This window comes from Diceros bicornis, chromosome 7 (assembly GCF_020826845.1).
Source record: "Diceros bicornis minor isolate mBicDic1 chromosome 7, mDicBic1.mat.cur, whole genome shotgun sequence".
Taxonomy (NCBI): Eukaryota; Metazoa; Chordata; class Mammalia; order Perissodactyla; family Rhinocerotidae; genus Diceros; species Diceros bicornis.
Genome location: NC_080746.1, coordinates 36,422,631 through 36,438,547, shown reverse-complemented (window position 1 = coordinate 36,438,547; position 15,917 = coordinate 36,422,631).

Here is a 15,917-nt window from a genome sequence, read left to right as displayed (position 1 = left end):
CATAGTATGTTTATATAATAGAAGGACTAAATATTTTGAAGATGTCACTTATTTTCAAATTGATGTAGAAATTCAATGCGATCTCAACCAAAATTCTTGTTTACTTTTTTTTTTCCTTAAATGGAACCTGACAGGTTGATTCTAAAATTTGTATGGAACTGTAAATGACCAAGAATAGCCAAAGTGATTTTAAAAAGGAAGAATAGTTGGAGGACTTCAACTACCTGATTTGAATAATTAATTTATATTTGGAACAATCAAGAGAGTGTGGTAATGACAAAAAGATAGGCATATACATTAAATATAATAGAGAATCCAGAAATAGACTCATACATATTTAGTCAATTGTTTTCAACAAAGGTTTCAAAGCAATTCAATGGGGAAAGGAAACTTTTTTCCTACAAATATTGCTAGAAAAACTGGATATGCATATGGAGATATAAAACAAGAAGATCAAATTATACCTCATAACATAAAATATAACTTAGAATGGATCAGAGACCTAAAGATAAAAGGTAAAACTATTAAACTTCTAAAAGAAAATGAGAAAATATCTCAGCAGTCCTGAAATAGGCAAATATTTTGTGTCTTTAGAATACAAAAATTATTATGTGTAAAAAAAAAAAATTGATAAAATTAGACTTCATAAAAGTTAAAAACTTTTGTTTTCCAAAAGACATCATTAAGAAAACAAATATGGAAGTCACAGAAAGAGAGAAAATATTCACAATATACATATGTGACAAAGAACTAGTATCTTAAATATATAAAGAACACTAACTCAATAATAAGAACAAAAACACCTCAACACCTAAATGTTAATAGAATTTGAACAAATACTTCACTACCAAATATATAGAAATGGCTAATAGCATATGCAAAAGTAAACAACTTTGGCTATTAGAAGAATATGAATTAAAACCATAAAGCCACAATAAGATATGACTTCCCATGCATTAGAATAGCAAAAGAGAAAAACGAAAAAGAAAGAAAGAAGAAAAAGAGAAAGAACAGAAAAAACCCTTGACTATACCAAGTGTTGATGAGGATGTGGGACAGCTGGAACACTCATACACTGCTGGTGGGAATGTAAAATGATACAATCAATTTGCAAAACTGGTTGACAGTTTCTTTGGAAGTTTAACATAAATGTACCATATGATCGAAACATTTTACTTGTGGGTGCTTACCAAGAAAAATGAAAACGTATGTCTGCATAAAGAATCATACAAAAATGTTGATAGCAGCTTTATTCCCAATAGCTAAAAAATGGGAAACAACTCGAATATCCAACAGATCAATAGATAAACAAATTGTAGTATATCCAGATGATGGAATCCTACTTAGAAATAAAAACTACAAACTACTGATATGCACAGTAACGTGGATAAATCTCAAATTACTATGCTGCATAAAAGAAGTTAGACACACGAAATACATATTAAATCGTTACATTTGTATGAGATTCTAGAAAATGCAAACTAAATTTTACTAACAAAAAGCAGATCATTGGTTGTCTCAGGTCATGGGCAGAGGGAGAGATGGACTGCAAATGGGCATGAAAACGATTTTGGTTGTGATTAAACTTTTTAAAAATATTGGCTAGAGGGTATATGATTATAGTTTCACGGGAGTATACAACTGCCAAAACGGATCAAATTGTAGGTTTTAAATGGATACAGTTTGCTTTACATACGTTATTCCTCAATAAAGTAAATTTTACAAAAATCAACGTTATATCTTTGCCTAACATAATGCTGCTATCCCTTAAACAAATGAATATGCCTGCATTTCCTCCTTTAAAAGGGAACTACAATCGTCCCCAAGCCATTGTTTATATCTCTGAGTGAAATTCATTCCTTCACTAGATTAGTCACAATTCCGCTTGAGATCCTTCAAAACCCAAATTGGGCTGAACCAACACCAGAACATCTTATATAAAATAGTAAGGAAAGAAGATGAGAGGGGAATCGATTGATATAATCAAATAGCAATAATAAATCAAGGAAGAAAATTGCACTGCTGTTAATAGCATTCATGTCTATATCTGGATATAGGGCTGCAGTTGGTACTTTTCTTTTACTATTCAACCCAGTATTCCCTTTGCTGTCAGCCAGTTCCTCTGCTGGTTGGGATACTTTTCTTAGTGGAGTGATCCTAATTTTCATTTGGAAATGATCTGAGGGTCTAGTCATTACTAGTCCTGCTGCATTAGGTTATTATCAGATATCTTTACAACTTACTCTGGAAAAGCAGAGTTTTAAGGAGATGCTCTGAGAATTCTCTAAGCCTAGGCTAAATCCTCTCTCTTCCAAAGGTTAAACATCAATTCTATTTTCCCTTCCTAATCGGGCTCAATCACTCCAGTCAATGAAGTGATACCCTTCTTTGCATATTGATTAAATGGTAAGATAAAACCTGAAGGGGTCAGGTGGCATCATTAGCTTACAGTCCACGGGACCATTCTTCTGCTAGGAACTAATGCCTATTAACTAGAACATTGATATAGGATTATAAGTCAAAAAACAAAGAAAAAAGTGAAGAAAGCACAAGAGTAATTAAAATAATCACAGATTTTACCAAAAAAGGAGGATACAACTAAGGAATTTGAGAAGGCATGTAGAGGAAAGGAAGAAAACCAAGAGTATTTGGCATTACAAAAGCCAATAAAGAAATGGATTTCAAGAAAGAACAAGGGTCAAATGTGTTGAATAGTGCTCGGAGATCTGTTCAGATAAAAAGAGAATTGAAAATTGCGTGTTAACAAAAAGACCCTTGGTGACTTTGACATGTGGAAAGTGAGTGAGTGCTATGAACTGGAGTCAGACTAAAGGTTGAAAGCAAAAGGGAATTGGGGATGTGGAGAAAGCAAGTGGTGATTCTTTTAGGAAATAATATGGAAGGGATTAGGGAAACAGCTGGAGAGTTTGGGAGAAAGGAAGAGACTTTAAAATGGTAGATAAATGTTTGTATGCAGCTGATTATGATACACTAGAGAGGAAGAAACAGGTGATTAGGACAGAACAGAAATATAATTGTTGCCAAATCAAATTTAACTCTTTAAGCCTCTATATATGCAGGCCTACAGGACATTTAACTTTAGCATTCATTTGAACCACCTCTTTTCTTCTTTCCATTCCTGTGATCACTGATGATCAGATTAAACTGCTAAGAAACGGTTGTTCTGGTCCACATGATCCCATCAAGTCCACCAGCTCTGTTGCCTTCATGTTATCATTGAAGCATCAATTTTTTGGTATCGCTGGGAGCCTTAACTCCTAGAGTCCCACCCCCACCTCCCACTCCTAAAATATCCTATCTCCACTCCATGGGGATATTTTCAATCTGGTATGAATTATTCTTTCTTTATATTTCTTTTACAGGCATTTCATTCTCTGTTTCTCAAAATCTATTTTTCTAGATTTTTGAACACAAGTCAAATCGTAATCTCCTGAATGGCTTTAAATGGTTGTAAACAAAAGCCAGAAAGGCAGTGCCTACAGGCACCTCTGCCTTCTGCCAAGATATAAATCTTCCCTAAGGGGCAAACAAGACACATGTTTAAGAAAGCAGGAACAAAACACTTGCCTAAATATGGAAGAGATAAGCAGAACAATATTTGGAGGAAAACAAAACAAAACACAGCAAAACAACTCTCTCACATCTTACCAGGTCTTCTAATAAAGATATATATAGATATATGTATAATAGATGTATATATACTTATACACATCTCTCTCTACATATATCTCTCTATATATTTCAGGAAATGATAGGTGATAGATAAACCTCTCAAGCCGCAAATCAGGTCAGCTTCAAAGTGTGTCCTTGAAACTATTCCACCTAATCGCTTTCTGCCTTTCAGGATGCTTCTTCTCCTTCACTGATCAACCTATTGATTCTCTATGACTCCAAATTATCTTCACAGTAGCTCCTTTGCTAACACGTGAGGAAATTCCAGAACTAGTGCAGTTTGAATGGTTCAAACAGTTATTCTCATTGAAGTATACAATGTAAAAATTCTTAAAATTAAATGGTTTTTTCTAACAAATGATAAGATAAACTAAAGCAAAAACATTGTTGGCAAACTAAAAACAAAACAAAAATGTTCCAACATTCATTCAATTGATCTTTAAGTACCTATGCTGTACAGAGAGGGCACTGTGCTAGAAAGGTCATCATTTCTGACTTAAATCATTATTAAAGAGCCCAGGAATTGGCTGCACCACTTCATGACCAGAGCCCCTAGTGGTACAAAGCTTCTGCATCCTGTTTGTGGAGCTCTGATTTGCTGACTTACTTTCAAACAGTTAAAATTGACTTTATTAAACATAGGTCATTTAATTAAATTAAAATAAAACAGTTAATTAAATGCTGTTAATCCATAGTTGCACTCTGAGGTGATTTTATTACAAAGGGGAAATTTTTCTAAATACAAAAATCGCTAAATATATAGATAATATAGATAAAACACTGACGTTTTCCCCATTGGAATCTATGCCACTGTATAGCTGGAATCTATGCCAGTGTTTGGCTTCAATTCTACACCTTGACTTTCCCCTAATAAATACACTAAAATTCTGGCACTTCAATTTGCCTATGTAGTTTAAGTTCACAATAGCACAGAAGAAAATGAGGGATAGCCCAATAATAGTGGTCAACCCTTAAGTTACCTGCCAACTTTTCTTCCTTTCTTAGGTCATGTTGGAATTGGTCCCTCAGGTTTCCTCATCATTGTCCTTTATGAAAATTGTAACATTTTCCTCATATCCACATTTTTGCAGTAAAGCTCCTAGCACAGAAGAACAAAGCATCTTTTGTAAGTATATCTAGCAATTCCTGATTTCTTACTCTGAATGCAGTTCCATAACAGAAGATTTAGACACACACACACAGAACCACAGAAAAAGCTACACACATTAGATTAGGGAGTTTTTTGTCAGAAGGAAAACAATTAGATAAAGAAATGAAAAAATGTGTTTGTATGAAAGTATTTTCATGTTACAATTTGTTTTAATCATGAAAATAGCTTTGACTAGCAAATAATCCAGTCAGAAAGGCCAACGGCCACTTGTCCCACCAAATTTCCTTTTAAATACAGAATATAATGTACATTCACTATCTAAGTGGAAACAGCAAAAGCTGGACTATCTCATAATTGTCATTAAAGATCAACGATTCAGCAATAATCTGTCACATAAATACTCTGCCCCTCATAAATGATTCGACTATCTGGCATCGAAGACAAAGAGGTCTTATGTCAACACTTGACCAACTGCGTTCCCAATGACATTCTTTCACTTTTTTACAGTAAGTTATAAAGATATTTTTACTGAATCAAAGTGGGTCTGCCTCTTGGTGAGTTGAAATCAGAGCCTCCACCAGAAGTAGTTATCACACAAAGTAAAGTTTATTTGCCGCAAATGAGGAGCCCACAGGGAAATTACTTCCCAAAGCCATGGCTCCCTGAGCACCGGACAGCAGGGGCCTTTTATTTCAGATGGGGAATGAATATTCAAAAGGGAGAAGGGGGTATTCACTTGTGCAGGCTCAGTTGGAAAACACGCTTCCACATACATTGCATGTTATGGTAATAAGCTCCTCCTGGGGTGGAGATGTTAGCATTAAAATGAGGCAAAGGTCATCACTTGGGCACTTTTTGGTCCATCTGCACAGGTGTCATTCTTGCAGTAGAGTTTGGACTGGTTCAGGTTGGTTGGTGATTGCATCTCTTAACATAAAAAAAAAGAAAAAACAATTTGGAGAAAGTCAAATGCTTCCAAAACTTTCCTTGAGTTCCTCAGGGCAATTAGTCAGTGACAGTATCTCTACAAGATCTGTCACAGTGCCCTTGTGCTCACCAATCCCTCAGACACCACACCAAGTGTGTTCTGGTATGCAACACATTTCATAATAAAATTTTATGGAAAGTGGTGGAAATGAGAATATTTTGGATAGTAAATTTTCTTAACATAAAAACAGGCTATTTGGACTTTTTTCTTAATGCAATCATACTTGCCATAATTGAATCTCCTATACATCATCTTGATATCTTAATTTTTTTTTTTTTTGTAAGGAAGATCAGCCCTGAGCTAGCATCCATGCTTATCCTCCTCTTTTTGCTGAGGAAGACTGACCCTGAGCTAACATCTATTGCCAATCCTCCTCTTTTTTTTTTTTTCCCTTTTCTCCCCAAAGCCCCAGTAGATAGTTGTATGTCATAATTTCACATCCTGCTAGCTGCTGTATGTAGGACTCCACCTTAGCATGGCCTGACAAGCGGTGTGTTGGTGCGTGCCTGGGATCCAAACCCAGGCCGCCAGCAGTGGAGCGTGCTCACTCAACCACTAAGTCATGGGGCTGGCCTGATATCTTAATGTTTTAATTTGAATCAGAAATACAGAAGAATGTGAGCCTCATGAAAACGATATAGCTGTCTGATTACTATAGGGTTTTAACTGGGTTATCTGCCTCCAACATCTCAGAAATTGGCAAAATTTATGTAAGGAATTGAGAAGGATCTAAAGATTTAAGGAACCTGGGATCAATTAGCAAAAATTTGGCTAATTTCATTAATTTCATGAGGGCAGAGTTGGAGAAAGGGGAAAAAGAGTGATGAAGGAAAGTAAATTAATTGATTACCTTCTAAATTCTACATTCTTAACATATATTATATCATTTAATTAGGGAAAAAAAACCTACCCTGGGGCCAGTCCTGTGACCTATTGGTTAAGTTTGGCACTCCACTTTGGCAACCCAGGTTCAGTTCCTGGGCACAGACCTACACCACTGGTCAGTGGTCATGCTGAGGCAGCAACCCACATACAAATAGAGGAAGATCAGCATGGATGTTAGCTCAGGGCAAATCTTCCTCAGCAAAAAAACAAAAAACAAAAAACAAAAAACTACTGTATGAACTAATGTTTTACATGTGAAATTTTATTTTTATTTATTTATTTTCTTTTTGGGAGGAAGACCAGCCCTGAGCTAACATCTGCCAATCCTCCTCTTTTTCCTGAGGAAGACTGGCCCTGGGCTGACATCCATGCTCATCTTCCTCCACTTTATATGGGACGCCACCACAGCCTGGCTTGCCAAGCGGTGCGTCAGCGCGCGCCCTGGATCCAAACCAGTGAACCCTGGGCCGCTGCAGCGGAGCACGTGCACCTAACCGCTCGTGCCACCGGGCTGGCCCCATGAAATTTTAACTTAAATTGTAGCAGACACCACTGGTGCCCTGTCCCATGTCCTGCAGTCCTTACTATTTCAGTGCAACTTAACTCCTAGCTCCAGCATTTCTTCGTCAGAAGACTTTCTGTTGGTGCTGGACCTACTTTGCCACGTGTTCGGGAAACCAACCACAATCTCTTCGAGAGTTTTAAGCTTTGGTAAACAAAATTCAGAGAAGCAATTGTCTGCAAGCACCTCTGCCTTCTGCAGAACAAATCTGCCCTGAGGAAGGAAAGCACAGACACTGCTTTCTTAACACCACTGCCCCTCACCCCCAACAACCTTCAACCAATGACTGAAGAAAGCTGGTGTATAAATTCCTCAGTTCCTTCACGCTTCAGGCGAGATAAACCTCAGCCAAATATTTGATGCTTTACTCCAGGAGGTTTTCCAGCAAAATTAAACTCCAGGTGCCCCCAGTGGTAGCTGGCTTGGTAACACACCTTTCATGGCTGCCTTTTATGCCTTGTCTCATTATCTGTTCCCCTATCAGAGTTTTCCTTCATCTTGCAAGTAAACAGCTTTCACTTGAATCTTTACTTCTGAAGATACCCAAACAATAACACTAATTTTGTCACCTAATAATTTATTTTCTTGCAAACAGTTTTTGCACCAATGCTACATAGGGGCAAATTTAAGTATAATTACTCCACCCGCTTCCACAACAACAAAAGGAAGGAGAAGAGAGTAGGTGAAGACTTAATGCAGGAATATTTTCTCTTCCTTATTAGCCCAAAAAAATGGCCACAGCTCTCAAATATAAGCAAGCGATAGGTCAGAACAAAATATTCTATTAAGCTCGTTCATTTGGTGTTGCTTGGAGTATTTTAATTCCTCACTGAATATTTTTTTTTCTGTGACATATGGACTGATATCTAGGAATAGGCTTTCAATACGAGATGTCAGATAATTCACCTGGGATAGGAGTCTGTTCTTTCTTCCGTCTCCCTGTGAAACCTCTATACCTATTAATTTCTATGCTCTAGGCTCTAGGTCTTCACATAGAGTCTTAGTGCTATGTATAACTTTCTCAGGGAACTGTATCCACAAGCAATTACTAGCGTCGTATATTTTTATCTAATTTCCACCCTTTGCCCTTTTATTTTGTCATCAGCCTTGGCTATTTACACAGGTTAGCCTATATTTGTTAATTATGGCTTAGAAATCGCAAAACTGCTCCTGCTTGTATGTGCACACACACACACATTTTATACAGATCTACACAAAAATATGTTAGCTTTTATAAGCAGCTTACTCTAACGACACTCCTTGTCCTCTGCAAAAAACTATGGCACCGCATTTCTACCTGTCGAGACATCTGCAGGTTATGCTGGACTGGATTTCAAATCACATTCAGAGACAGTAAGTAACAGGGAGTAGAGCTCAAACTCCATGTTGAGACAAAATGAATTCTAATCTTGGTTCTGCCTGGGATTAGCTGTGTATCTTCGGCTAGTTATTTAACATATTGGTTCTTCAGTTCCTTCATCAGTAAGACAAAGGTATTAATTTTGTTGCAACAAGAATTAAGTTAAACACTACAATAAAATACTTAGCATAGTGGCCAGGATTAGCATTGTCCAATAAGGATGAGTTGTCAGTGCTACTACTACTACTACTAATGATAAAAATGATAATAATAAGCATTTTCTAATTAACAATTAAAGCAAATGTGATGACCAAGTGCACTTGCTCTGCCACTAGAATCCCATGATGGCAAGCACATATTTTTCCAAAATCTTCACTGAACGTTGAGATACACAATGAACCACAGGGAGAAAAGAGCTCATGTTTAAGCAGTTCAGTTTTCCTGGCCTCATCTATATGAAAATGTCGTATGATAATTAATCCAGCCAAGCTTTCAGTTAACTTCTATGAAGATCCTAAATAAAGCGTTTTTCCTCAAGTCTGAATGGCCTTGCATATGTTTGCTAATTTAAGTATGGGTGGCAAATGTTCGAAACAATAGAGTCTCTGCCATTATTTTGATAACAGATACAATGAGTCTTCTTACAAAAGCCTGCCTCCGCTGCTTCTTCAACAGGCAGCAACTCTGGGAAACATTTTTTTAAAAAACATTAATTGGATGCTTTCTAGACATAGTGAGCTCAGAAAATGAAAATCCTTTTAATTATTTCTATCCTCAATGCCCAAACACAATAAAAATGTAGTGGCAGAGGGAATCATGCACCAGAAAAATGATTACTTGAAGACAACATAGGCTTTTATTTGTTTATTCCCAAATCGTCTGCATTGAGCAAAAAACTCAATAGCATAAAGCATTCAGCGGAAACTTTCATAAAAGACTCACGTGTATAGGGGATTGTTGGCCTCATTAATAAGTGACAAGCGGACATACTTTGATGTTGTAGCTGCCTTTCTGAGACTTACCTTGCTCTCAGGATACTTGTGTTGAACGAGTCACATAATAAGGATTTACCCAAACCTCAAGGAACTCAACATAATTCTCATTAGATTTATAGTAAACTGGTGGTGATGATAGCTTACACATTTGTCAGCATTCTTTAAAATTGAGTCTCTTCTAATATTTTGTTTTTCCATGATGGGTGAAATCCAGCATCTCTTACTGCCTCCACCCCTATAATGAGAGGAAATTACATGTTCATTTGAGTATAATGTTATGAACCAGGAACCGCAGTGTGGAATTATGAGTTACAAAAGTGATAAATTGGTTAAATGATTGTTCGTTTGATGTCATATTGACAAGAAGAATGTATATTATTCAGCCTCTTTGAATAAGCTTCTTTACTCTGAAAAATTAAAATAAAAAGCCATCACTTCACTTTGCCTTCTGCTCTGCATATTACCTTATTTAAAAGCTTTCTTCATAGTAAATTTTCTGGAAAAACAAAATCCACATTTTGTTGTTTTAATTTCTCCGTAATCTTACATCTTACTCCTCACTGGCTTTCTTTTTTCCCACTATTTCACCGATACTGCCTGTAAAGAGATCATCAATTACTGCCAAATTGTAAATCCAGTAGAAAAATTTCAGCTCTTTAGTTATTTGACCTCTGCGCAGCATTAACCCTATTAACTATTTTCTCCTTGCAATTATCTCCTCCTCTGCTTTTTGTGATCTGGTTTTCTTGGCATTCTTTTTAACCTTTATATCATGCTTTGTTCATTTCTCTTCTTGTTTTCTATTATTTTATTAAATCAATGGATCTCAAGCTTTATTATACATTGGATCACCTGTAATGCTAACTTTTTTTAAAAAAAGGCAGATTCTATTTTTTTTTTCTTTTTTTAAAGGCAGATTCCTTTCACCAAAAGAGATCTGAGAAATGTTTCAGGAACCAGAATCTTCAAAAAAATAGCTCTGATGATTCTGATGCATTGCTTTCATTGTTAGGATCACCTAGCATTTCATCAGTGCTCTTATCTAACTTCATTGTATTGGCTGACATTATCTGCTCCCAGATAAATCACCCTATTTTGATGCCTCTCAATTTTATTGTATCCCAAATTTCAGACTGAGATTTCCAACTGTTAATAGATACTTTTACATGACTATCCCACAAGTCCCTAAACAGGTCCAAAAGTAAGTACATCTCCCCTCACACCAAATTTATTTATCCTCCTGTCGGATTTATTTGTATTGGCTGCAATATCACTCATCATTTGAGAAATATCTCTTGAGGATAATCCTAGTTTCTTCATTCTTTTCTCAGGTCCCACACTCCATCCATCTTCACTCCCCTCACCAATCGCCTAGTCGTTAATAAATCTTTACTCAGAGAAAGCAGTGAAAATTGAAATAGAATTCAAAAATTACGTATACTGTCTCAACTCTGGGTACAAATTCAGAATTTCTTTTTTTTGAAAGACCCAGTCTGTGGGAATTTTTGTTCCATTCGTTCAACCATCAGAGTATTGTATTTTCTATCCTTAAGCCACGTCAATGTTTTATTTAATGGAATAGAATAAACTCTTAAAAATAATATATATTTCTTAATATTCTTTTTTATGTGGAATAAGGTCTAAGGAAGTCTTAACGGTGTCTCTGTCTTTTGGGTATAGTAGAAATTATCTTGGGCAACATGTTATTTTATTAGAAAGATTTTTTTAAGTAATCGATTTTTATTCATGAAAATAATTATTTGTCAAAGGAACTGATTTACTTTTACATATTCAATTGTAAAAATTCTATAATTTTTTGCAAATATAATTTTCCTGTGCTAATATTTTGACTTTAATAATAAAATTTGTCATGAAATTTAAAGAAAATATATGAAATATTTTGCCTACTTTTCAGAGAATCTATTATATGATTGCGTGCATAAACACCTAGTTAATTTTTGCAATAAATATTTAAAAACCAAATAAATGAAATAACAAATCTTTTCCATGTCTAAACACCTTCACTGCAATGGAGTAGCAATATTCTTAATAATTTTTCTCTCATTGATACTATAAAAATTGCCTTCTATTCCTTTTATCAAAGTATTAATAATTTCCTGATGTTGAGTTAAACAATGGCTTGTGGTGAAGATTATTTATTCAGAATTAGATTTTTTTCAAAAATATTTTTTATAGACAACAGTTTTTCTTCATTTGAAAAATATAGAATCATGGTCATGTCCAATTGATATTTTCTGAAGCCAACTGTATCTTTTATGTCTTAATCAAGCATATAATTTATGAAAACATTTTCCAGTGTTTATCAAAATTAAGTTATACATTATCCTAGTGCCAGGAAAAATAAAATGATAATAGGATCATTTTTGTGTAAATAGAGCAGCCACCATGCCATCTGCTGCACATGTCTGAAATGAATATGACTGGCCTGGTGCCGTCCTCTTGAGTCCCAGTGCAGTGTCCACTTACCCACCAGAAAGAAAGAATTAATTTATGTACAGATTTTTTAAAAATTTTTGACAACATCAGTAAATTTTATTAACTTTTACTATTTAACATTCTGAAATATTCATCTTAGTTTCATTTGGGGATGAAATGAATATAAATATTTATGTCTCTTCTATCAGTGCCACTTTAAGACACTAGAGAGTTAGAATTGCACATTGCCTTGATTAAAAAATATTTAAGGCCAGACTCTTATTATCTACAAATGTTAAATTAGGTCATTTCAGCCAGCATTTTCTTCCTATGTTCTCTTTTCTGTTACCACATCTGCCTTTCTTATTACAAACATGGGCCTCGTTTTTTGGCACTAATGCTCATGACCTAATATTAGCCTAAACTAATTTTTTTGCCTAAAGAATTGAGTCTTCGGTTGACTCCATACTTGTTTTCTCGTATAGTAGCTCCCCTCTTATCCATGGGGTATACGTTCCAAGGCTCCCAGTGGATGCCTGAAACTGCAGATAGTACCCAAAATTATGTATAATCTGTTTTTTCCTATACATACACACCAATGACAAAGTTTAATTTATAAGTTAGGCACAGTAAGAGATTAATAACAATAACTAAAAATAAAATAGGACAATTATAACAATATACTGTAATGAAAGTTACTGCAGATCTTAGCAACCTCAGCATACAATTTTTTTTCTTTCCTTATTAAGTCAAGAATTTCCACCTTTCAGTTAAACGAAGCACTTTATGGCTTCTCTTTAGCATACCCAAATTGCCAGCATCAATACTCTTGCACTTTGAGGTCATTATTAAATAAATTAAGGGTTACTTGAACACAAGCACTGCAATATCGCGATGGTTGATCTGATAACCAAGATGGCTACAATGTGACTAATGGGTGGGTAGCATGTACAGCAGGGATTCGCTGGACAAAGGCATGATTCATGTCCTGGGCAGGACAGAGCCACACAGTGCAAGATTTCATCACAGTACTCAGAGTGGCATGCAATTTAAAACTTATGAATTATTTATTTCTGAAATTTTCCATTCGATATTTTCAGACTGCAGTTAACTGAGGGTAACTGAAACCATGCCAAGCGAAACCACGGGTAAGGGGAGAAATACTTTACAGTATTAGTTTCTGATATTCTTTGTTCTGTGTACCTCAAAGTGAGATCTGTAGACAAATTCTTCAGGTCTAAGGAATTGTTACTGTGTATATACATGTGTGTGTGTATAATTATGTATTTTTTTATAATGAAAATTTAAAAAAGATTAATGAGTGTACTCTCTCCAGCAGTGCTATAACAAAGTGTAAAAATAACTATCACATTTCAGTGCCAAATTTCATCACACTACTCAGAAGGCGCATGAAATTTTAAACTTATAAATTGTTTATTTCTGGAATTTTCCATTTGATATTTTCAGACTGCATAAAACTGAGTTTGAGTCAAAAATGCATGACTGAGATAAAACACAATTTGCCTTTGTGTTCATAATTGCAACAGCACCAAATGATGTCTGGCACAATTTATCAGTAGATGATTCACAATAATTTGAATATAGAAAAAAGTGGGAGAATTGAATCACTACATGACACATAGTAATATAGGTAAGTTGAATTCAAAATAATCTGCAGAATAGCAATGTCTCAATTATGATCTGCCATGCCAAAATAAAAATAATCAAGTAAAAAGTAAGACAACCATAAAATCATGCAAATTTATCTTTCCAATACATCCAATATTGGTGATATATTTTTAGAAAAACAGCATTGTTTGTCAAAACATTAATGTTGGTAACTTGAAATTTATTATTTTTTTTTCACTTTTTGGTGCTTTATTATTGATTGAAAGAATATACATCTAACATAAAGCATATAACATCAGTCATCATGTCAAACATTCTGCTAGTTTTCTAAGTTTCCATTAGGAGTTATTGTATCTGATCACATTTATAGATAAAATCTCACCACATCTGGCATTTGCACACACTGTGCCAGTGGATTCACACTACTGATATACATGTAAAATCCACATGTTTTGTGCTCACCAGAGGCAAAACACTGCAGACGTGTCAAAAGGTCTTTTTAACATAATATAGTAAGACCATTTGTAAAACTCACATAATTTTTTCCATGAGTAGAATCATATCGAGACATCTGTTGCATAAATTGCATTTCCAAAGCTTACAACAGAGTAGCCAACTCTCACCACTGCTGGGCACCCATGTTGGCACTTACTTTATTACTGCACACTGTCCTTTAACATTAAATGCACAACATTCCTACCACTTAAACCTGGGGTCAGAATGAGTCACTGAAACTACATCTGTACCATGATTGCCCTGAAACAATTAAATTAGCTTTTAAAACCTCTCTGATAGTAACAAGGTTTTAAAACACACTTCATGGAATGTTCTTCATGTATCAGCAGCTCATACCTGTGATAGAACAAGCTTTTTTTTTTGAGGAAGATTGGCCCTGAGCTAACATCTCTTGCCAATCTTCCTCCTTTTTTCCTTTTTTCTCCCCAAAGCTCCAATAGATATTTGCATGTCATAGCTGTACATCCTTCTAGTTGCTCTGTGTGGGACACCACCTCAGCATGGCTTGATGAGCGGTGTGTAGGTCCACACTCAGGATCCGAACCAGCAAACCCCGGGACGCCTAAGTGGAGCACTCGAACCCAACCACTATGCCACCGGGCGGCCCCCAAGCACTTGTTTTCCATTCCTTTTCTTTATATTCAGTGTTCATAGTGAAACAGGTACATGGTGGTGGTAGTTGTTGTTGCTTTTTTCTTTCTTCTTTGTTTTTGTTTTCCTTCTTCAGAGTTCTGAGGTTGCTGACCTGTGTACCACAGGTCAAAATTCTACCTTAAATATTACAATCTAGCAATATCTGGCTGATCAGAGTGGGCTAACCCCTGCCAGCACGTGGACACTTCTTTATTTCAGTCTATCCTCTGGCAGCTGATAAGTGTGCCAACAGAGAAAAATCCAGTGACTTGTTATTAGAGATTCCACGACCAATGCTTGTGTGCAGCATATGTGTTTACAACTTTGTATTTTGATTTTCTTTTCAGAGGTTTACCCTGGAATACAATTTCTTTCTTCCTCCACTATTTGAAATCTAGGCTAAAAAGCTAGCTTAAATGTATAACATAATTAATTAATAAATTTATGCAAGACATAGTTTTAAAAAATCCAACAATTTGAGTATTCATGTTAATCTTATTTTTTTAAATCGTTTTTAAGTTGATATTCTCGATTTCTTGGTTTTATGCTTGATTAAGAGTTACAACCATAAAATATTTATAACTAGCTTAAGAGCTAAGTAAAATGTTTATATTCTTCAACATACTTTTAGATATCTGATTTAGAAAACACTTAAATTCTACTTATGGAATAAATAAATTTTCAAGGTGTCCCTCAATTATGATGAAGTATTTAAATGAGAATATACAACTAGGAGGTGTAATAGCATTTGATAAATATCTCCCATGTGTTAAGGCTAAGAACTATACTTTATACTACAAGATTTCTTTCCAGTTTTAGATCCAGGTCAGTAAAACTGGTATCACTCAAAGTTCCGAAGTTGGAGTCAGAGAAGGATCATTTTCCAGACAGACTACATAGAAACTTCAGACAAATAAATTATAATTGCCCACTATAGTAAATAAAAGACATATTTTCTTAACAAGAATCATTGAAGGGAAAAGGAGTGGAGGGTGGGGAATTGGCTATCTTCAAAATACCTAAAATCTGATTGACCTCCACAGAAAGAGAAGGTATATTAAATTCGTTGTTTGTCATCTCACATTAACAATGTTAACATAGGAAAATGA